Here is a 23,841-nt window from a genome sequence, read left to right on the forward strand (position 1 = left end):
CATACCCCTCTCCTACCCCTCTTCTCCCCCTCTCTCCCAACAGTCTCTCTCCAGCCCCATCCTTTCTGTTCTAGTTGTTGTGTGTTAGGGAAAACAGAAGACAGAAACAAGACAGAAGACAAGAATGAAGACAGAAGACAAGACAGATGACAAAAGGCAGAAAACAAGGCAGAAGACAGAAGCTGAATTGTGCTCAGTGCAACTCTCAGTGACCTTTGGAGGCCGTCTCCAATCTAAAGGTCCAGCAGGGTAGGAGCCAGGACTTATACAGATATTAATGGGCATACCTAGTGGAGACAGATCATATCACCTCTACCTCTACCATATACCCTGTACTGGTTCTACTTTATATAGCAGGGGAGGAGCCAGGACTTATACAGATATTAATGGGCATACCTAGTGGAGACAGATCATATCACCTCTACCTCTACCATATACCCTGTACTGGTTCTACTTTATATAGCAGAGGAGGTATGAAGAGAACGGAGGGAGGTATAAGAGCAGAAGGGAGGAGGGCTATGCCTGACTACCTGCTGTCCTCAGTGGGACAGCAGTGGTTTCCCTCCCAGCTGGTCTGGTCTGGCAACTGTGAGGAGGAGAGGGATGACTAGATGGATAGGATAGGAACTCAGGTGGATACAGACAGAGGAAGGGAAGGAGAGAGAGAAGGCGGGAGGGTGTGAGGGAGGGAGAGAGAGAGGGAGTCAGACAGAGGAAGGGAAGGAGAGAGAGAAGGCGGGAGGGTGTGAAGGGAGAGAGAGGGAGTCAGACAGAGGAAGGGAAGGAGAGAGAGAAGGCGGGAGGGTGTGAGGGAGGAGAGGGAGTGTGAAGGAGAGAGAGGGAGTCAGACAGAGGAAGGGAAGGAGAGTCAGGGTGTGAGGGAGGGAGAGAGAGAGAGAGGGAGTCAGACAGAGGATGGGAAGGAGAGAGAGAAGGTGGGTGGGTGTGAGGGAGGGAGAGGGAGTCAGACAGAGGAAGGAAAGGAGAGAGAGAAGGCGGGAGGGTGTGAGGGAGGGAGAGAGAGGGAGTCAGACAGAGGATGGGAAGGAGAGAGAGAAGGCGGGAGGGTGTGAAGGAGAGAGAGGGAGTCAGACAGAGGAAGGGAAGGAGAGAGAGAAGGCGGGAGGGTGTGAGGGAGGGAGAGAGAGAGAGGGAGTCGGACAGAGGAAGGAAAGGAGAGAGAGAAGGCGGGTGGGTGTGAGGGAGGGAGGGAGAGAGAGTCAGACAGAGGATGGGAAGGAGAGAGAGAAGGCGGGAGGGTGTGAGGGAGGGAGAGGGAGTCAGACAGAGGAAGGGAAGGAGAGAGGGAAGGCGGGTGGGTGTGAGGGAGGGAGAGAGAGAGAGAGAGGGAGTCAGACAGAGGAAGGAAGGAGAGAGAGAAGGCGGGAGGGTGTGAGGGAGGGAGAGAGAGGGAGTCAGACAGAGGAAGGGAAGGAGAGAGAGAAGGCGGGAGGGTGTGAGGGAGGGAGAGAGAGGGAGTCAGACAGAGGAAGGGAAGGAGAGAGAGAAGGCGGGTGGGTGTGAAGGAGGGAGAGAGAGGAGTCAGACAGAGGATGGGAAGGAGAGAGGGAAGGCGGGTGGGTGTGAGGGAGGGGGAGGGAGTCAGACAGAGGAAGGGAAGGAGAGAGGGAAGGCGGGTGGGTGTGAGGGAGGGAGAGAGAGGGAGTCAGACAGAGGATGGGAAGGAGAGAGGGAAGGCGGGTGGGTGTGAGGGAGGGGGAGGGAGTCAGACAGAGGAAGGGAAGGAGAGAGAAGGCGGGTGGGTGTGAGGGAGGGAGAGAGAGGGAGAGAGGGAGTCAGACAGAGGAAGGGAAGGAGAGAGAGAAGGCGGGGGTGTGAGGGAGGGAGAGAGAGGGAGTCAGACAGAGGATGGGAAGGAGAGAGGGAAGGCGGGTGGGTGTGAGGGAGGGGGAGGGAGTCAGACAGAGGAAGGGTAGGAGAGAGGGAAGGCGGGTGGGTGTGAGGGAGGGGGAGGGAGTCAGACAGAGGAAGGGAAGGAGAGAGGGAAGGCGGGTGGGTGTGAGGGAGGGGGAGGGAGTCAGACAGAGGAAGGGAAGGAGAGAGGGAAGGCGGGTGGGTATGAGGGAGGGAGAGAGAGGGAGTCAGACAGAGGATGGGAAGGAGAGAGGGAAGGCAGGTGGGTGTGAGGGAGGGAGAGAGAGGGAGTCAGACAGAGGATGGGAAGGAGAGAGAGAAGGCGGGTGGGTGTGAGGGAGGGAGGGAGAGAGGGAGGGAGTCAGACAGAGGGAGAGAATGGAAAACAGAGAAAGAGAGGGAGAGACTTTGTGAGAGATACAAAGAGAAAGAGAGCGAGAGAAAGAGAGAGAGAGAGATACAGAGAGAGAGAGAGAGAGAGAAAAGAGTCCTACATTTTGACATCTATACATCTCTGATGAGAGAGGACTAAATGGCCGAGGGGACAGTTAAAGGGTGTTAACTAAGGAGTGTGTATGTGTGTGTATAGACCTCTGTCCCTTGAGGGGTCCCCTTTTAATTTCTGTTGTATTTGCCTATATTCAATCAGGTCGATTAATTGGGTGAGTGACACACACGCAAACACACACCGAAGGGCCGTTGATCTGCAAAAAAAGCAGGTGCAGATGACTGATAACACAGATGACTAATGACACAGATGACTGATGACACAGATGACTGATGACACAGATGAGCTGATGACTGATGACACAGATAACTAATGACACAGATGAGCCGATGACACAGAAGACTGATGACACAGAAGACTGATGACACAGATGACTGATGAGACAGATGATTGATGATACAGATGAGCTGATGACACAGATGACTGATGACACAGATGAGCCAGTGACACAGATGACTGATGACACAGATGACTGATGACACAGATGAGCCGATGACACAGAAGGCTGATAACACAAATGAGCTGATGACACACATGACTGATGGTTCTAATCACTGAAAGTATCTCCCTCTTCAATTGTCGCAAACAGCGACCTGTGTGTGAGTGTCTTCCCTCTCCCTGAAGGCCAGGTTCAAACAGCGACCTGTGTGTGTGTGTCTTCCCTCTCCCTGAAGGCCAGGTTCAAACAGCGACCTGTGTGTGTGTCTTCCCTCTCCCTGAAGGCCAGGTTCAAACAGCGACCTGTGTGTGTGTGTCTTCCCTCTCCCTGAAGGCCAGGTTCAAACAGCGACCTGTGTGTGTGTGTGTGTGTGTGAGTGTCTTCCCTCTCCCTGAAGGCCAGGTTCAAACAGCCCCTCCAGTCCAGCATGTTAAACGCCCATCTTTGAACATGAAAGGTCTACATAACATAATGACCTTAACAGACTGTGGCAGATCAGGGCTTGGATAACATAATGACCTTAACAGACTGTGGCAGACCAGGGCTTGGATAACATAATGACCTTAACAGACTGTGGCAGACCAGGGCTTGGATAACATAATGACCTTAACAGACTGGGGCAGACCAGGGCTTGGATAACATAATGACCTTAACAGACTGGGGCAGACCAGGGCTTGGATAACATAATGACCTTAACAGACTGTGGCAGACCAGGGCTTGGATAACATAATGACCTTAACAGACTGTGGCAGACCAGGGCTTGGATAACATAATGACCTTAACAGACTGTGGCAGACCAGGGCTTGTATAACATAATGACCTTAACAGACTGGGGCAGACCAGGGCTTGGATAACATAATGACCTTAACAGACTGGGGCAGACCAGGGCTTGGATAACATAATGACCTTAACAGACTGGGGCAGACCAGGGCTTGGATAACATAATGACCTTAACAGACTGGGGCAGACCAGGGCTTGGATAACATAATGACCTTAACAGACTGGGACAGACCAGGGCTTGGAGAACATAATGACCTTAACAGACTGTGGCAGACCAGGGCTTGTATAACATAATGACCTTAACAGACTGGGGCAGACCAGGGCTTGGATAACATAATGACCCTAACAGACTGTGGCAGACCAGGGCTTGGATAACATAATGACCTTAACAGACTGGGGCAGACCAGGGCTTGGATAACATAATGACCTTAACAGACTGGGACAGACCAGGGCTTGGATAACATAATGACCTTAACAGACTGGGGCAGACCAGGGCTTGGATAACATAATGACCCTAACAGACTGTGGCAGACCAGGGCTTGGATAACATAATGACCTTAACAGACTGGGGCAGACCAGGACTTGGATAACATAATGACCTTAACAGACTGTGGCAGATCAGGGCTTGGATAACATAATGACCTTAACAGACTGGGGCAGACCAGGGCTTGGATAACATAATGACCTTAACAGACTGGGGCAGACCAGGGCTTGGATAACATAATGACCTTAACAGACTGGGGCAGACCAGGGCTTGGATAACATAATGACCTTAACAGACTGGGGCAGACCAGGGCTTGGATAACATAATGAGACCAGGGCTTGGATAACAACAGACTGGGACAGACCAGGGCTTGGATAACATAATGACCTTAACAGACTGTGGCAGACCAGGGCTTGTATAACATAATGACCTTAACAGACTGGGGCAGACCAGGGCTTGGATAACATAATGACCCTAACAGACTGTGGCAGACCAGGGCTTGGATAACATAATGACCTTAACAGACTGGGGCAGACCAGGGCTTGGATAACATAATGACCTTAACAGACTGGGGCAGACCAGGGCTTGGATAACATAATGACCCTAACAGACTGTGGCAGACCAGGGCTTGGATAACATAATGACCTTAACAGACTGTGGCAGACCAGGGCTTGATAACATAATAATGACCTTAACAGACTGGGGCAGACCAGGGCTTGGATAACAGACTAATGACCTTAACAGACTGGGGCAGACCAGGGCTTGGATAACATAATGACCCTAACAGACTGTGGCAGACCAGGGCTTGGATAACATAATGACATTAACAGACTGTGGCAGACCAGGGCTTGGATAACATAATGACCTTAACAGACTGGGACAGACCAGGGCTTGGATAACATAATGACCTTAACAGACTGGGGCAGACCAGGGCTTGGATAACATAATGACCTTAACAGACTGGGGCAGACCAGGGCTTGGATAACATAATGACCCTAACAGACTGTGGCAGACCAGGGCTTGGATAACATAATGACCCTAACAGACTGTGGCAGACCAGGGCTTGGATAACATAATGACCTTTTTGTTTACTCTGCGATAAAATTACATGTTATTGCATTTTTTTCTGCTATGTTTTCAACAACATTCAGTCAGATTTGATCAATTTAGGCCTGGAATAGACGCAAGCACGTACATGCCTTCAACACTGTCCAACCAAACCCCTTTTGACATTGAAAGTTTAACTATGACCTACTGGTGGCATGCAATGAAATATGAATGTGTGTGTGTGTATGTGTGTGCGCGTGCGTGCGTGTATGTGTGTGCGCGTGCGTGTGTGTGTGCGCGTGCGTGTGTGTGTGCGCACGTGCGTGCGTGTGTGTGTGTGCGTGTGCGTGCGTGCGTGCGTGCGTGTGTGTGTGTGTGTCGGGTTAGAGGACCGAAATTTGACATCCGTCCAGGTACCCAGGACATCAGGAGAAGAGTTAAAAATGTCTACTAGGAGCAACGGTGAGCGCTATTACCATCAAGTAGGCTTCCCATTTGCTAGGGCACTGTGGATGGTGCTAGGGCACTGTGGATGGGGCTAGGGCAGGCACTGTGGATGGTGCTAGGGCACTGTGGATGGTGCTAGGGCACTGTGGATGGGGCTAGGGCACTGTGGATGGTGCTAGGGCACTGTGGATGGTGCTAGGGCACTGTGGATGGTGCTAGGGCACTGTGGATGGGGCTAGGGCACTGCGGATGGTGCTAGGGCACGGTGGATGGGGCTAGGGCACTGTGGATGGTGCTAGGGCACTGTGGATGGTGCTAGGGCACTGTGGCTAGGGCACTGTGGATGGGGCTAGGGCACTGTGGATGGGGATGGAGGATGTGCTTCAGACACCTACTGCAGCTCTGAGGGTTACGTGTTCAATCCCAGCCATTCTTCTTAAATGTTTTTAGTAACACTATGTCAAACCTTAACCCTGACGTTAACCAGTTGGAATTCAACTTAACAGTTGAGTTGTTTCTGTAGTAACCGTAACCTTATCCCAAATGTAGCTGTCTCAATTTGACAGTTGGAGAAACGTCGGAATCTGATGTCAAATTGGAAAAACCGTGAGGACTTGTTGTAATTATACAGAACAGAGTAAATGGGCCACCCATCACATGAACACAACAATCCCTATTCCACCCATGCTATACCAAGGTTTACCAGCACACAGCTTTGACCTACTACAGTAGCTATGTTGGTACTGTACTTGCTTAGGATTCAAACATTATTTTGGGGGGTGGGGTGGATAGACGAAACCACGAACGACTGGACATATAGACTCATTCGTTTCAGCCTTCTTTCTTTGTCTCCCTTTGAGAGGGAGAACGAAGCATCTTGGCTGCAGCACTGTGCTTTCTGCACCCTGGTCAATAGACAGAGAGGAGCTGGAGACACTAACTGCTGTGTGTGCATGTGTGTGCATGTGTGTGCACCAAGTGTGTGTACACTCACACACACTCATGCACTCATGCACACAAACACAGGTGCACACATTCTAACACTCCCAAGCCTTGCTGATTGGTCAGTGCTTGGTCAGTGCGGCATGCAGGCTTTGTAAAATTGCACTTGAGGACATCATCTTAACATCTATTCAAGTTGTATGTCTCTTTGTTGGTTCTCTATGTAAACTCACAAGCAGAGAAATACAGACTAACAAAGAGAGGCTTTTGAAATGAAGTGTGATGCCTCAAACTGAATCACCGGCTGTGTGGGAGTTATGTCTTACAGTACATATAGACAAATGATCGGTGTCTTACAGTACATATAGACAAATGATCCATGGCGTTTTGACGTTGATGTGAAATTCAAGTGTGAGTGACAGAGCTTCAAAGGAAGTTAAAGTGTGAAATGATTAAAATACGGAGAATTCTACACTTGTTAATGCCAGTACTCTGTCCAAGCTAAACAACCTTGGGTGTTATTTAAGTTTCTAAGAGTTTTGTGCTCGTGGGTCCGGAGGTAAGATGGCTGCTTCAGGTAGTGAGGGTGTCATGGCGACCAGCAGATAGGTTAATGATAGAATGGTTGTCGTTCTTGAGGTGAAAGGTAGAAAGAGGGCAGGGTACACATACACACTCATGCATGTTCACTTGAACACACACAAACACACACAGACTCACACACCCACGCAGACAGACTCACGGATGCACAAACGCACAGACACATGGACACACAGACACATGGACACACAGACACATGGACACATGGACACACAGACACATGGACACATGGACACATGGACACACGGACACACAGACACACAGACACATGGACACATGGACACACAGACACATGGACGCACAGACACATGGACACACAGACACATGGAAACATGGACAAAAAGACACATGGAAACATGGACACACAGACACACAGACACATTGACACATGGAAACATGGACAAAAAGACACATGGAAACATGGACACACAGACACACAGACACATGGACACACAGACACATGGACGCACAGACATATGGACACATGGACACACGGAAACATGGACACATGGAAACATGGACACACAGACACATGGACACACAGACACATGGACACACAGACACATGGACACATGGAAACATGGAAACATGGACACACAGACACATGGACACATGGAAACATGGAAACATGGACACACAGACACATGGACACATGGAAACATGGAAACATGGACACACAGACACATGGACACACAGACACATGGAAACATGGAAACATGGAAACATGGAAACATGGACACATGGAAACATGGAAACATGGACACACGGACACATGGACACATGGACACACAGACACATGGACACACAGACACATGGACACAGACACATGGACACATGGACACATGGACACATGGACACACAGACACACAGACACACGGACACATGGACACATGGACACACAGACACATGGACACATGGACACATGGACACACAGACACATGGACACATGGACACACAGACACATGGACACACAGACACATGGACACATGGACACATGGAAACATGGAAACATGGACACACAGACACATGGACACATGGAAACATGGACACACAGACACATGGAAACATGGAAACATGGACACACAGACACATGGACACATGGAAACATGGAAACATGGACACACGGACACATGGACACATGGACACACAGACACATGGACACACAGACACATGGACACACAGACACATGGACACATGGACACACAGACACACAGACACACGGACACATGGACACATGGACACACAGACACATGGACACATGGACACATGGACACACAGACACATGGACACATGGACACACAGACACATGGACACACAGACACATGGACACATGGACACACGGACACATGGACACACGGACACATGGACACACGGACACATGGACACATGGACACATGGACACATGGAAACATGGACACACAGACACATGGACACACAGACACATGGACACATGGACACACAGACACATGGACACACAGACACATGGACACACGGACACACGGACACATGGACACACAGACACATGGACACACGGACACATGGACACATGGACACATCGACACATGGAAACATGGACACACAGACACATGGACACACAGACACATGGACACATGGACACACGGACACACAGACACATGGACTCATAGACACATGGACTCACAGACACACAGACACATGGACACACAGACACATGGACACACAGACACATGGACACACAGACACATGGACACACAGACACACAGACACACAGACACATGGACACATGGACACATGGACACATGGACACATGGACACACAGACACATGGACACATGGACACATGGACACATGGACACATGGACACATGGACACACAGACACATGGACACACAGACACATGGAGACATGGACACATGGACACACAGACACATGGACACACAGACACATGGACACATGGACACACGGACACATGGACACACAGACACATGGACACACAGACACACGGACACATGGACACACAGACACACAGACACATGGACACACAGACACATGGACACACAGACACATGGACACACAGACACATGGACACACAGACACACAGACACATGGATGCAGAGACGGACAGACACATGGACACATGGACACATGGACACATGGACACACAGACACATGGACACATGGACACATGGACACATGGACACATGGACACACAGACACATGGACACACAGACACATGGAGACATGGACACATGGACACACAGACACATGGACACACAGACACATGGACACATGGACACACGGACACATGGACACACAGACACATGGACACACAGACACACGGACACATGGACACACAGACACATGGACACACCGACACATGGACACACAGACACATGGACACACAGACACACAGACACATGGACACATGGACACATGGACACATGGATGCAGAGACCGACAGACACATAGACACATCTTTCATTTCTCCTATGGTATTATCCTCTGTCTGTCTGGTCTTGGATAGTCTCTATCTCTCTTTCTCTCTCCCCTTCCATCCCTCTCTCTCTCATGTCAGGGCTGGTGTGTGATCTGTCCGGTCGTGGCCCACTGTGAACGGAACCCAGCTGTCTCAGCTGTCCATCACCAAGCCGGGAGATGATAGGCTCCCAGAGGACACAGCTATCTGGCATGCTGGAGATAAGAAATGAGCATCGACGTGGCCAGGGGTGGGGTGAGGTGGGGTGGCACGTGATTGCATGGGTGTGTGTTGGGTAGGTGGCATAGCGACCATAGCAGTGTTCATTTAGAGGACTAGGTCAAATCATTACCAGATGATGCACACAGACAACCCTAACCCTTACTCATTACACACATCTTCCTGTGCACTGTGCCAATCAGCCGAACCCACATCCCTCTCCAGTCTATCATCTTACTGCTCATAGAATCAGCATGAACAACCACTCTCTCCACACACTAAGCATCTCAACCCAGCCCCTGAATCACACTCTATCTGGTAGAAAACCACAAATGTGGCATTTTTCTACTTTGCATAATGTAACCAAACAGATGAACTGACTTAAAAGAGGGAGCAGGGTCTTTTGAAGAGGGACAAAGAAAGAGGGACAACGGGAGGGAACAGATGAATAAATATGTGCATCTTTCTGTCTCAGAAGTGCCTCCAGATGCGATTTCCATGGGTTGTCTTCTCCAGATTTCCATGTGTTTGAGTCTCCAGATTTCCATGTGTTTCAGTCTCCAGATTTCCATGTGTTTCAGTCTCCAGATTTCCATGTGTTTGAGTCTCCAGATTTCCATGTGTTTCAGTCTCCGATTTCCATGTGTTTCAGGCTCCAGATTTCCATGAGTTTCAGGCTCCAGATTTCTGTTGGTTTTAGTCTCCAGATTTCCATGTGTTTCAGGCTCCAGATTTCCATGTGTTTGAGTCTCCAGATTTCCATGTGTTTCAGTCTCCAGATTTCCATGTGTTTGAGTCTCCAGATTTCCATGTGTTTGAGTCTCCAGATTTCCATGTGTTTCAGTCTCCAGATTTCCATGTGTTTCAGTCTCCAGATTTCCATGTGTTTGAGTCTCCAGATTTCCATGTGTTTCAGTCTCAGATTTCCATGTGTTTCAGTCTCCAGATTTCCATGTGTTTCAGTCTCCAGATTTCCATGTGTTTGAGTCTCCAGATTTCCATGTGTTTGAGTCTCCAGATTTCCATGTGTTTCAGTCTCCAGATTTCCATGTGTTTCAGTCTCCAGATTTCCATGTGTTTCAGTCTCCAGATTTCCATGTGTTTCAGTCTCCAGATTTCCATGTGTTTCAGTCTCAGATTTCCATGTGTTTCAGTCTCAGATTTCCATGTGTTTCAGTCTCAGATTTCCATGTGTTTCAGTCTCCAGATTTCCATGTGTTTGAGGCTCCAGATTTCCATGTGTTTGAGTCTCCAGATTTCCATGTGTTTCAGTCTCCAGATTTCCATGTGTTTCAGTCTCCAGATTTGACTGAGTTTCAGGCTCCAGATTTCAGTTGGTTTTAGTCTCCAGATTTCCGTTGGTTTTAGTCTCCAGATTTCCATGGGTTTCAATCTCCAGATTTTCATGGGTTTTAGACTCCAGACTTCCATGAGTTTCAGTGGGAGTGGGTGAGTCACTCCTGCTGTACTTCAAGGGATGGAAGAAGCAGAGATGAGGTAAATGTTGAGTGATGAGGGACATCAGAGATGTGGTAAATGTTGAGTGATGAGGGACATCAGAGATGAGGAGGTAAATGTTGAGTGATGAGGGACATCAGAGATGAGGAGGTAAATGCTGAGTGATGAGGGACATCAGAGATGAGGAGGTAAATGTTGAGTGATGAGGGACATCAGAGATGAGGAGGTAAATGTTGAGTGATGAGGGACATCAGAGATGAGGAGGTAAATGTTGAGTGATGAGGGACATCAGAGATGAGGAGGTAAATGTTGAGTGATGAGGGACATCAGAGATGAGGAGGTAAATGTTGAGTGATGAGGGACATCAGAGATGAGGAGGTAAATGTTGAGTGATGAGGGACATCAGAGATGAGGAGGTAAATGTTGAAAGGGACATCAGTTGAGGATGAGGTAAATGTTGAGGACAGGGACATCAGAGATGAGGAGGTAAATGTTGAGTGATGAGGGACATCAGAGATGAGGAGGTAAATGTTGAGTGATGTTATGAAAGTATATATTCTGCCAATCCAGTCCAGCCATGTTAACAAAGCCAGCTTTCAGCTCAGGTTTGTTTAAAGTGGACAAGCCTCATCGTCCGTCTGTCTGCCTGTTCAGTTTAGCTCTGGATAACAAGCCTCAGCTGAACATCAGTACACACCGATATCCAACTATGAACCCATGCACTCACACACACACGACACACACACACGACACACACACACACACACACACACACACACACACACACACACACACACACACACACACACACACATGCACGCATGGATAAACGCCAACTACATTAACAAATCAAACAGCGCAGTGGAGGTATTCTAAGGCAATACTTTTATTTGGGCCTCACTCCAAGGGAATGGGAATAAAAGTTCCATGTTCTCATATCTCTCTCCTTTATTGACATGACAAATCAAATGTTATTTGTCACATGTGCCAAATACAACAGGTGTAGACCTTACAGTGAAATGCTGAATACAACAGGTGTAGACCTCACAGTGAAATGCTGACTGAGCCCTTAACCAGAAAAATTCTTAAGAAATGATTCACTAAAATAAATAAAAAATAGAAAATAGAAAATAACAAATAATTAAATTAAAGAGCAGCAGTAAAATACAGTAACAATGCTATATACAGGGTGTTACGGTAAAGAGTCAATGTGGAGGCTATATACAGGGGATACCAGTACAGAGTCATTGTGGAGGCTATATACAGGGGATACCGGTACAGAGTCAATGTGGAGGCTATATACAGGGGATACCGGTACAGAGTCAATGTGGAGGCTATATACAGGGGATACCGGTACAGAGTCAATGTGGAGGCTATATACAGGGTGTTACGGTACAGAGTCAATGTGGAGGCTATATACAGGGGATACCGGTACAGAGTCAATGTGGAGGCTATATACAGGGCGTACCGGTACAGAGTCAATGTGGAGGCTATATACAGGGGATACCGGTACAGAGTCAATGTGGAGGCTATATACAGGGTGTTACGGTACAGAGTCAATGTGGAGGCTATATACAGGGTGTTACGGTAAAGAGTCAATGTGGAGGCTATATACAGGGGATACCAGTACAGAGTCATTGTGGAGGCTATATACAGGGGATACCGGTACAGAGTCAATGTGGAGGCTATATACAGGGGATACCGGTACAGAGTCAATGTGGAGGCTATATACAGGGGATACCGGTACAGAGTCAATGTGGAGGCTATATACAGGGGATACCGGTACAGAGTCAATGTGGGGGCTTTATGCAGGGTGTTACGGTACAGAGTCAATGTGGAGGCTATATACAGGGTGTTACGGTACAGAGTCAATGTGGAGGCTATATACAGGGTGTTACGGTACAGAGTCAATGTGGAGGCTATATACAGGGTGTTACGGTACAGAGTCAATGTGGGGGCTATATGCAGGGTGTTACGGTACAGAGTCAATGTGGAGGCTATATACAGGGTGTTACGGTACAGAGTCAATGTGGGGGCTATATGCAGGGTGTTACGGTACAGAGTCAATGTGGAGGCTATATACAGGGTGTTACGGTAAAGAGTCAATGTGGAGGCTATATACAGGGTGTTACGGTACAGTCAATGTGGGGGCTATATGCAGGGTGTTACGGTACAGAGTCAATGTGGAGGCTATATACAGGGTGTTACGGTACAGAGTCAATGTGGAGGCTATATACAGGGTGTTACGGTAAAGAGTCAATGTGGAGGCTATATACAGGGGATACCAGTACAGAGTCATTGTGGAGGCTATATACAGGGGATACCGGTACAGAGTCAATGTGGAGGCTATATACAGGGATACCGGTACAGAGTCAATGTGGAGGCTATATACAGGGGGATACCGGTACAGAGTCAATGTGGAGGCTATATACAGGGTGTTACGGTACAGAGTCAATGTGGAGGCTATATACAGGGGATACCAGTACAGAGTCAATGTGGAGGCTATATACAGGGCGTACCGGTACAGAGTCAATGTGGAGGCTATATACAGGGGATACCGGTACAGAGTCAATGTGGAGGCTATATACAGGGTGTTACAGAGTCAATGTGGAGGCTATATACAGGGTGTTACGGTAAAGAGTCAATGTGGAGGCTATATACAGGGGATACCAGTACAGAGTCATTGTGGAGGCTATATACAGGGGATACCGGTACAGAGTCAATGTGGAGGCTATATACAGGGTGTTACGGTACAGAGTCAATGTGGAGGCTATATACAGGGGATACCGGTACAGAGTCAATGTGGAGGCTATATACAGGGGATACCGGTACAGAGTCAATGTGGGGGCTATATGCAGGGTGTTACGGTACAGAGTCAATGTGGAGGCTATATACAGGGTGTTACGGTACAGAGTCAATGTGGGGGCTATATGCAGGGTGTTACGGTACAGAGTCAATGTGGAGGCTATATACAGGGTGTTACGGTACAGAGTCAATGTGGAGGCTATATACAGGGTGTTACGGTACAGTCAATGTGGGGGCTATATGCAGGGTGTTACGGTACAGAGTCAATGTGGAGGCTATGTACAGGGTGTTACGGTACAGAGTCAATGTGGAGGCTATATACAGGGTGTTACGGTACAGAGTCAATGTGGAGGCTATATACAGGGTGTTACGGTAAAGAGTCAATGTGGAGGCTATATACAGGGGATACCAGTACAGAGTCATTGTGGAGGCTATATACAGGGGATACCGGTACAGAGTCAATGTGGAGGCTATATACAGGGGATACCGGTACAGAGTCAATGTGGAGGCTATATACAGGGGATACCGGTACAGAGTCAATGTGGAGGCTATATACAGGGTGTTACGGTACAGAGTCAATGTGGAGGCTATATACAGGGGATACCAGTACAGAGTCAATGTGGAGGCTATATACAGGGCGTACCGGTACAGAGTCAATGTGGAGGCTATATACAGGGTGTTACGGTACAGAGTCAATGTGGGGGCTATATGCAGGGTGTTACGGTACAGAGTCAATGTGGAGGCTATATACAGGGTGTTACGGTAAAGAGTCAATGTGGAGGCTATATACAGGGTGTTACGGTACAGTCAATGTGGGGGCTATATGCAGGGTGTTACGGTACAGAGTCAATGTGGAGGCTATGTACAGGGTGTTACGGTACAGAGTCAATGTGGAGGCTATATACAGGGTGTTACGGTACAGAGTCAATGTGGAGGCTATATACAGGGTGTTACGGTAAAGAGTCAATGTGGAGGCTATATACAGGGGATACCAGTACAGAGTCATTGTGGAGGCTATATACAGGGGATACCGGTACAGAGTCAATGTGGAGGCTATATACAGGGGATACAAGTACAGAGTCAATGTGGAGGCTATATACAGGGGATACCGGTACAGAGTCAATGTGGAGGCTATATACAGGGTGTTACGGTACAGAGTCAATGTGGAGGCTATATACAGGGGATACCAGTACAGAGTCAATGTGGAGGCTATATACAGGGCGTACCGGTACAGAGTCAATGTGGAGGCTATATACAGGGGACACCGGTACAGAGTCAATGTGGAGGCTATATACAGGGTGTTACGGTACAGAGTCAATGTGGAGGCTATATACAGGGTGTTACGGTAAAGAGTCAATGTGGAGGCTATATACAGGGGATACCAGTACAGAGTCATTGTGGAGGCTATATACAGGGGATACCGGTACAGAGTCAATGTGGAGGCTATATACAGGGTGTTACGGTACAGAGTCAATGTGGAGGCTATATACAGGGGATACCGGTACAGAGTCAATGTGGAGGCTATATACAGGGGATACCGGTACAGAGTCAATGTGGGGGCTATATGCAGGGTGTTACGGTACAGAGTCAATGTGGAGGCTATATACAGGGTGTTACGGTACAGAGTCAATGTGGGGGCTATATGCAGGGTGTTACGGTACAGAGTCAATGTGGAGGCTATATACAGGGTGTTACGGTACAGAGTCAATGTGGAGGCTATATACAGGGTGTTACGGTACAGTCAATGTGGGGGCTATATGCAGTATGTTACGGTACAGAGTCAATGTGGAGGCTATATTCAGGGTGTTACGGTACAGAGTCAATGTGGAGGCTATGTACAGGGTGTTACGGTACAGAGTCAATGTGGAGGCTATATACAGGGTGTTACGGTAAAGAGTCAATGTGGAGGCTATATACAGGGGATACCAGTACAGAGTCATTGTGGAGGCTATATACAGGGGATACCGGTACAGAGTCAATGTGGAGGCTATATACAGGGGATACCGGTACAGAGTCAATGTGGAGGCTATATACAGGGGATACCGGTACAGAATCAATGTGGAGGCTATATACAGGGTGTTACGGTACAGAGTCAATGTGGAGGCTATATACAGGGGATACCAGTACAGAGTCAATGTGGAGGCTATATACAGGGCGTACCGGTACAGAGTCAATGTGGAGGCTATATACAGGGGATACCGGTACAGAGTCAATGTGGAGGCTATATACAGGGTGTTACGGTACAGAGTCAATGTGGAGGCTATATACAGGGTGTTACGGTAAAGAGTCAATGTGGAGGCTATATACAGGGGATACCAGTACAGAGTCATTGTGGAGGCTATATACAGGGGATACCGGTACAGAGTCAATGTGGAGGCTATATACAGGGGATACCGTTACAGAGTCAATGTGGAGGCTATATACAGGGGATACCGGTACAGAGTCAATGTGGAGGCTATATACAGGGATACCGGTACAGAGTCAATGTGGAGGCTATATACAGGGGATACCGGTACAGAGTCCATGTGGAGGCTATATACAGGGGATACCGGTACAGAGTCCATGTGGAGGCTATATACAGGCGATACCGGTACAGAGTCAATGTGGAGGCTATATACAGGGGATACCGGTACAGAGTCCATGTGGAGGCTATATACAGGGGATACCGGTACAGAGTCAATGTGGAGGCTATATACAGGGGATACCGGTACAGAGTCAATGTGGGGGCTATATGCAGGGTGTTACGGTACAGAGTCAATGTGGAGGCTATATACAGGGTGTTACGGTAAAGAGTCAATGTGGAGGCTATATACAGGGTGTTACGGTACAGTCAATGTGGGGGCTATATGCAGGGTGTTACGGTACAGAGTCAATGTGGAGGCTATGTACAGGGTGTTACGGTACAGAGTCAATGTGGAGGCTATATACAGGGTGTTACGGTACAGAGTCAATGTGGAGGCTATATACAGGGTGTTACGGTAAAGAGTCAATGTGGAGGCTATATACAGGGGATACCAGTACAGAGTCATTGTGGAGGCTATATACAGGGGATACCGGTACAGAGTCAATGTGGAGGCTATATACAGGGGATACCGGTACAGAGTCAATGTGGAGGCTATATACAGGGGATACCGGTACAGAGTCAATGTGTAGGCTATATACAGGGTGTTACGGTACAGAGTCAATGTGGAGGCTATATACAGGGGATACCAGTACAGAGTCAATGTGGAGGCTATATACAGGGCGTACCGGTACAGAGTCAATGTGGAGGCTATATACAGGGGATACCGGTACAGAGTCAATGTGGAGGCTATATACAGGGTGTTACGGTACAGAGTCAATGTCGAGGCTATATACAGGGTGTTACGGTAAAGAGTCAATGTGGAGGCTATATACAGGGGATACCAGTACAGAGTCATTGTGGAGGCTATATACAGGGGATACCGGTACAGAGTCAATGTGGAGGCTATATACAGGGTGTTACGGTACAGAGTCAATGTGGAGGCTATATACAGGGGATACCGGTACAGAGTCAATGTGGAGGCTATATACAGGGGATACCGGTACAGTCAATGTGGGGGCTATATGCAGGGTGTTACGGTACAGAGTCAATGTGGAGGCTATATTCAGGGTGTTACGGTACAGAGTCAATGTGGAGGCTATGTACAGGGTGTTACGGTACAGAGTCAATGTGGGGGCTATATGCAGGGTGTTACGGTACAGAGTCAATGTGGAGGCTATATACAGGGTGTTACGGTACAGAGTCAATGTGGGGGCTATATGCAGGGTGTTACGGTACAGAGTCAATGTGGAGGCTATATACAGGGTGTTACGGTACAGAGTCAATGTGGAGGCTATATACAGGGTGTTACGGTACAGTCAATGTGGGGGCTATATGCAGGGTGTTACGGTACAGAGTCAATGTGGAGGCTTTATTCAGGGTGTTACGGTACAGAGTCAATGTGGAGGCTATGTACAGGGTGTTACGGTACAGAGTCAATGTGGAGGCTATATACAGGGTGTTACGGTAAAGAGTCAATGTGGAGGCTATATACAGGGGATACCAGTACAGAGTCATTGTGGAGGCTATATACAGGGGATACCGGTACAGAGTCAATGTGGAGGCTATATACAGGGGATACCGGTACAGAGTCAATGTGGAGGCTATATACAGGGGATACCGGTACAGAATCAATGTGGAGGCTATATACAGGGTGTTACGGTACAGAGTCAATGTGGAGGCTATATACAGGGGATACCAGTACAGAGTCAATGTGGAGGCTATATACAGGGCGTACCGGTACAGAGTCAATGTAGAGGCTATATACAGGGGATACCGGTACAGAGTCAATGTGGAGGCTATATACAGGGTGTTACGGTACAGAGTCAATGTGGAGGCTATATACAGGGTGTTACGGTAAAGAGTCAATGTGGAGGCTATATACAGGGGATACCAGTACAGAGTCATTATGGAGGCTATATACAGGGGATACCGGTACAGAGTCAATGTGGAGGCTATATACAGGGGATACCGTTACAGAGTCAATGTGGAGGCTATATACAGGGGATACCGGTACAGAGTCAATGTGGAGGCTATATACAGGGATACCGGTACAGAGTCAATGTGGAGGCTATATACAGGGGATACCGGTACAGAGTCCATGTGGAGGCTATATACAGGGGATACCGGTACAGAGTCCATGTGGAGGCTATATACAGGCGATACCGGTACAGAGTCAATGTGGAGGCTATATACAGGGGATACCGGTACAGAGTCCATGTGGAGGCTATATACAGGGGATACCGGTACAGAGTCAATGTGGAGGCTATATACAGGGGATACCGGTACAGAGTCAATGTGGGGGCTATATGCAGGGTGTTACGGTACAGAGTCAATGTGGAGGCTATATACAGGGTGTTACGGTACAGAGTCAATGTGGGGGCTATATGCAGGGTGTTACGGTACAGAGTCAATGTGGAGGCTATATACAGGGTGTTACGGTACAGAGTCAATGTGGAGGCTATATACAGGGTGTTACGGTACAGTCAATGTGGGGGCTATATGCAGGGTGTTACGGTACAGAGTCAATGTGGAGGCTATATTCAGGGTGTTACGGTACAGAGTCAATGTGGAGGCTATGTACAGGGTGTTACGGTACAGAGTCAATGTGGAGGCTATATACAGGGTGTTACGGTAAAGAGTCAATGTGGAGGCTATATACAGGGGATACCAGTACAGAGTCATTGTGGAGGCTATATACAGGGGATACCGGTACAGAGTCAATGTGGAGGCTATATACAGGGGATACCGGTACAGAGTCAATGTGGAGGCTATATACAGGGGATACCAGTACAGAATCAATGTGGAGGCTATATACAGGGCGTACGGTACAGAGTCAATGTGGAGGCTATATACAGGGGATACCGGTACAGAGTCAATGTGGAGGCTATATACAGGGTGTTACGGTACAGAGTCAATGTGGAGGCTATATACAGGGTGTTACGGTAAAGAGTCAATGTGGAGGCTATATACAGGAGATACCAGTACAGAGTCATTGTGGAGGCTATATACAGGGGATACCGGTACAGAGTCAATGTGGAGGCTATATACAGGGGATACCATTACAGAGTCAATGTGGAGGCTATATACAGGGGATACCGGTACAGAGTCAATGTGGAGGCTATATACAGGGATACCGGTACAGAGTCAATGTGGAGGCTATATACAGGGGATACCGGTACAGAGTCCATGTGGAGGCTATATACAGGGGATACCGGTACAGAGTCCATGTGGAGGCTATATACAGGGGATACCGGTACAGAGTCAATGTGGAGGCTATATACAGGGGATACCGGTACAGAGTCAATGTGGAGGCTATATTTACATTTACATTTAAGTCATTTAGCAGACGCTCTTATCCAGAGCATATACAGGGGATACCGGTACAGAGTCAATGTGGAGGCTATATACAGGGTGTTACGGTACAGAGTCAATGTGGAGGCTATATACAGGGGATACCAGTACAGAGTCAATGTGGAGGCTATATACAGGGCGTACCGGTACAGAGTCAATGTGGAGGCTATATACAGGGGATACCGGTACAGAGTCAATGTGGAGGCTATATACAGGGGATAACGGTACAGAGTCAATGTGGAGGCTATATACAGGGGATACCGGTACAGAGTCAATGTGGAGGCTATATACAGGGGATACCGGTACAGAGTCAATGTGGAGGCTATATACAGGGGATACCGGTACAGAGTCAATGTGGAGGCTATATACAGGGGATACCGGTACAGAGTCCATGTGGAGGCTATATACAGGGGATACCGATACAGAGTCCATGTGGAGGCTATATACAGGGGATACCGGTACAGAGTCCATGTGGAGGCTATATACAGGGGATACCGGTACAGAGTCCATGTGGAGGCTATATACAGGGGATACCGGTACAGAGTCCATGTGAGGGGGCAGAGGTTAGTGGAGGTAATTGAGGTAATATGTACATGTAGGTAGAGGTAAAGTGACTATGCAGAGATACATAACAGAGAGAAGCAGCAGCGTAATAATCCGTGGTCAATGCAAACAGTCCGGGAAGCCATTTGATTAGTTGTTCAGGAGTCTTATGGCTCGGCTCGCTCGGCTCGGCTCGCTCGGCTCGGCTCGGCTCGGCTCGGCTCTGGCACAGCTTGCTGTGTGGTAGCAGAGAAACCACGTCTTCATATAATTAAAAGACATTGGCCCAAATGGAATACATGTCTCTGTTCAGATCACAGGGGAATTCTGAGCTACAGTAGAAGTCCATCTTCTGGAGATTTAATGAATAGTTTGTCTGTTTACATGAAATTGCTGTAGAAAATCAATCAATAGATCATTTAAAAGTCCTTCACAAGGAAGTGATATAAGGGGCGAAATGAATAGACCGACAGCATAGCTGTATAAAATAAATCTTAGTCTTGTGAAATAATGTAATATAATCAATATAATGTCAATGAATAAAATGCTTTACCTTCCCGACTTTGAGGATCTGAACTGTATATTAGATACAATATATACAGGGCATTCAGAAAGTATTCAGACCCCTTGGCTTTTCCAACATCTTGTTACGTTACAGCCTTATTCTAAAATGGATTGAATAAACCTTTTTCCTCAAACTACACACTACCCCATATCAACAAAGTGAAAACAGGTTTTTAGAAATGTTTGCAAATGTATTAACATTTTTAAAACAAAAATACCTTATTTACATAAGTATTCCGTGCCTTTGTTATGAGACTGGAAATAGAGTTCAGGTGCATCTTATTTTCATTGATCATCCTTGAGATGTTTCTATAACTTGATTGGAGTCCACCTGTGGCCAATTAAAATGAAAGGACATGATTTGGAAAAGCACACACCTGCCTATATAAGGTCCCACAGTTGACAGAGCATGTCAGAGCAAAAACCAAGCCATGAGGTCGAAGGAATTGTCCATAGAGCTCCGAGAGAGGATTGTGTCGAGGCACAGATCTGGGGATCTGGGTACCAAAAATGTCTGCAGCATTGAAGGTTTCCAAGAACACAGTGATCTTCATTCTTAAATGGAAGAAGGAACTACTAAGACTCTTCCTAGAGCTGGCCGCCCGGATAAACTGAGCAATCAGGGGAGAAGGGTCTTGGTCAGGGAGGTGACCAAGAACCCAATGATCACTCTGGCAGAGCTCCAGAGTTCCTCTGTGGAAATGGGAGAAATGTCCAGAAGGACAACCATCTCTGCAGCATTCCACTAATCAGGCCTTTGGGGTAGAGTGGCCAGACGGAAGCTACACCTCAGTAAAAGGCACATAATATCTTGCTTGGAGTTTGCCAAAAGGCACCTAAAGACTCAGACCATGAGAAACAAGATCCGATGTCTGATGGTCTGATGAAACTGAATGCCAAGAGTCACGTCTGGAGAAAATAATCATGTTTTGGGGATGTTTTTCAGCAGCAGGGACTGGGAGACTAGTGAGGATAGAGGGAAAGATGAACAGAGCAAAGTACAGAGAGATCTTTGATGACAACCTGCTCCAGAGCGCACAGGACCTCAGACAGTGGTGAAGGTTCACCTTCCAACAGGACAATGGCCCGAAGCACACAGCTGAGACAACACAGGGGTGGCTTCGGGATTAGCCTCTGAATATCCTTGAGGGCCCAGCCAGAGCCCGGACTTGAACCCGATCGAACATCTCATACAAGACCTGATAAAACTACGCAGCAATGCTCCCCATCCAACCTGACAGAGCTTGAGAGGATCTGCAGAGAAGAGTGGGAGAAACTCCCCAAATACAGTTGTGCCAAGCTTGTAGCGTCATACCCAAGAAGAGGTGCTTCAACAAAGTACTGAGTAAAGTGTCTGAATACTTATGTAAATGTGATATTCTCGTTTTTTTTGTAATACATTTACAAAATGTTCTAAAAACCTGTTTCTGCTTTATCGTTATGGGGTATTGTGGATCTCCCGGAACTAATATGCTCATTCCGTGCACCAGTTCTAGAGGTCTACATCACCTGCCTATAGGCGCCACTGAACTTTCTAATTTTGCACACCTGGTTCCCATTCCCCCCTAATTAGTAATTGTATATACTATTGAAGTTGGAAGTTTACATACACTTAGGCTGGAGTCATTAAAACTTGTTTTCAACCACTCCACAAATGTCTTGTTAATAACAAACTATAGTTTTGGGAAGTCGGTTAGGACATCTACTTAGTGCATGACACAAGTCATTTTTCCAACAATTGTTTACAGACAGTTTATTTCACTTATAATTCACTGTATCACAATTCCAGTGGGTCAGAAGTTTACATACACTAAGCTGAATGTGCCTTTAAACAGCTTGGAATATTCCAGAAAATGATGTCATGGCTTTAGAAGCTTCTGACAGGCTAATTGACATAATTTGTGTCAATTGGAGGTGTAGCTGTGGATGTATTTCAAGGCCTACCTTCAACCTCAGTGCCTCTCTGCTTGACATGGGAAAATCAAAAGAAATCAGACAAGATCTCAGAAAAACAATTGTAGACCTCTACAATTCTGGTTCATCCCTGGGAGCAATTTCCAAATGCCTGAATGTACCACGTTCATCTGTACAAACAATAGTACACAAGTATAAACACCATGAGACCATGAAGCCGTCATACCGCTCAGGAAGGAAATGCATTCAGTCTCCTAGAGATAAACGTACTTTGGTGCGAAAAATGCAAATCAATCCCAGAACAACAGCAAAGGGCCTTGTGAAGATGCTGGAGGAACCAGGTACAAAAGTATCTATATCCACAGTAAAACAAGTCCTGTATCGACATAACCTGGAAGGCCGCTCAGCTTGGAATGAAGCCACTGCTCCAAAACCGCCATAGAAAATCTACGATCTACGACAAGACTACGGTTTGCAACTGCACATGGCGACAAAGATCCTACTTTTTGGAGAAATATCCTCTGGTCTGATGAAAGAAAAGTAGAACTGTTTGGTCATAATGACCATCCTTATGTTTGGAGGAAAAATGGGGAGGCTTGCAAGCCGAAGAACACCATCCCAACCGTGAAGCACAGAGGGTGGCAGCATCATGTTGTGGGGGTGCTTTGCTGCAGGAGGGGCTGGTGCACTTCAGAAAATAGATGGCATCATGAGGGAGAAAAATTATGAGGATATATTTAAGCAACATCTCAAGACATCAGTCAGGAAGTTAAAGCTTGGTCGCAAATGGGTCTTACAAATGGACAATGACCCCAAGCATATTTCCAAAGTTGTGGCAAAAAGGACACC

Source organism: Oncorhynchus nerka, linkage group LG5 (genome assembly GCF_034236695.1).
Source record: "Oncorhynchus nerka isolate Pitt River linkage group LG5, Oner_Uvic_2.0, whole genome shotgun sequence".
In the NCBI taxonomy this organism is placed as follows: Eukaryota; Metazoa; Chordata; class Actinopteri; order Salmoniformes; family Salmonidae; genus Oncorhynchus; species Oncorhynchus nerka.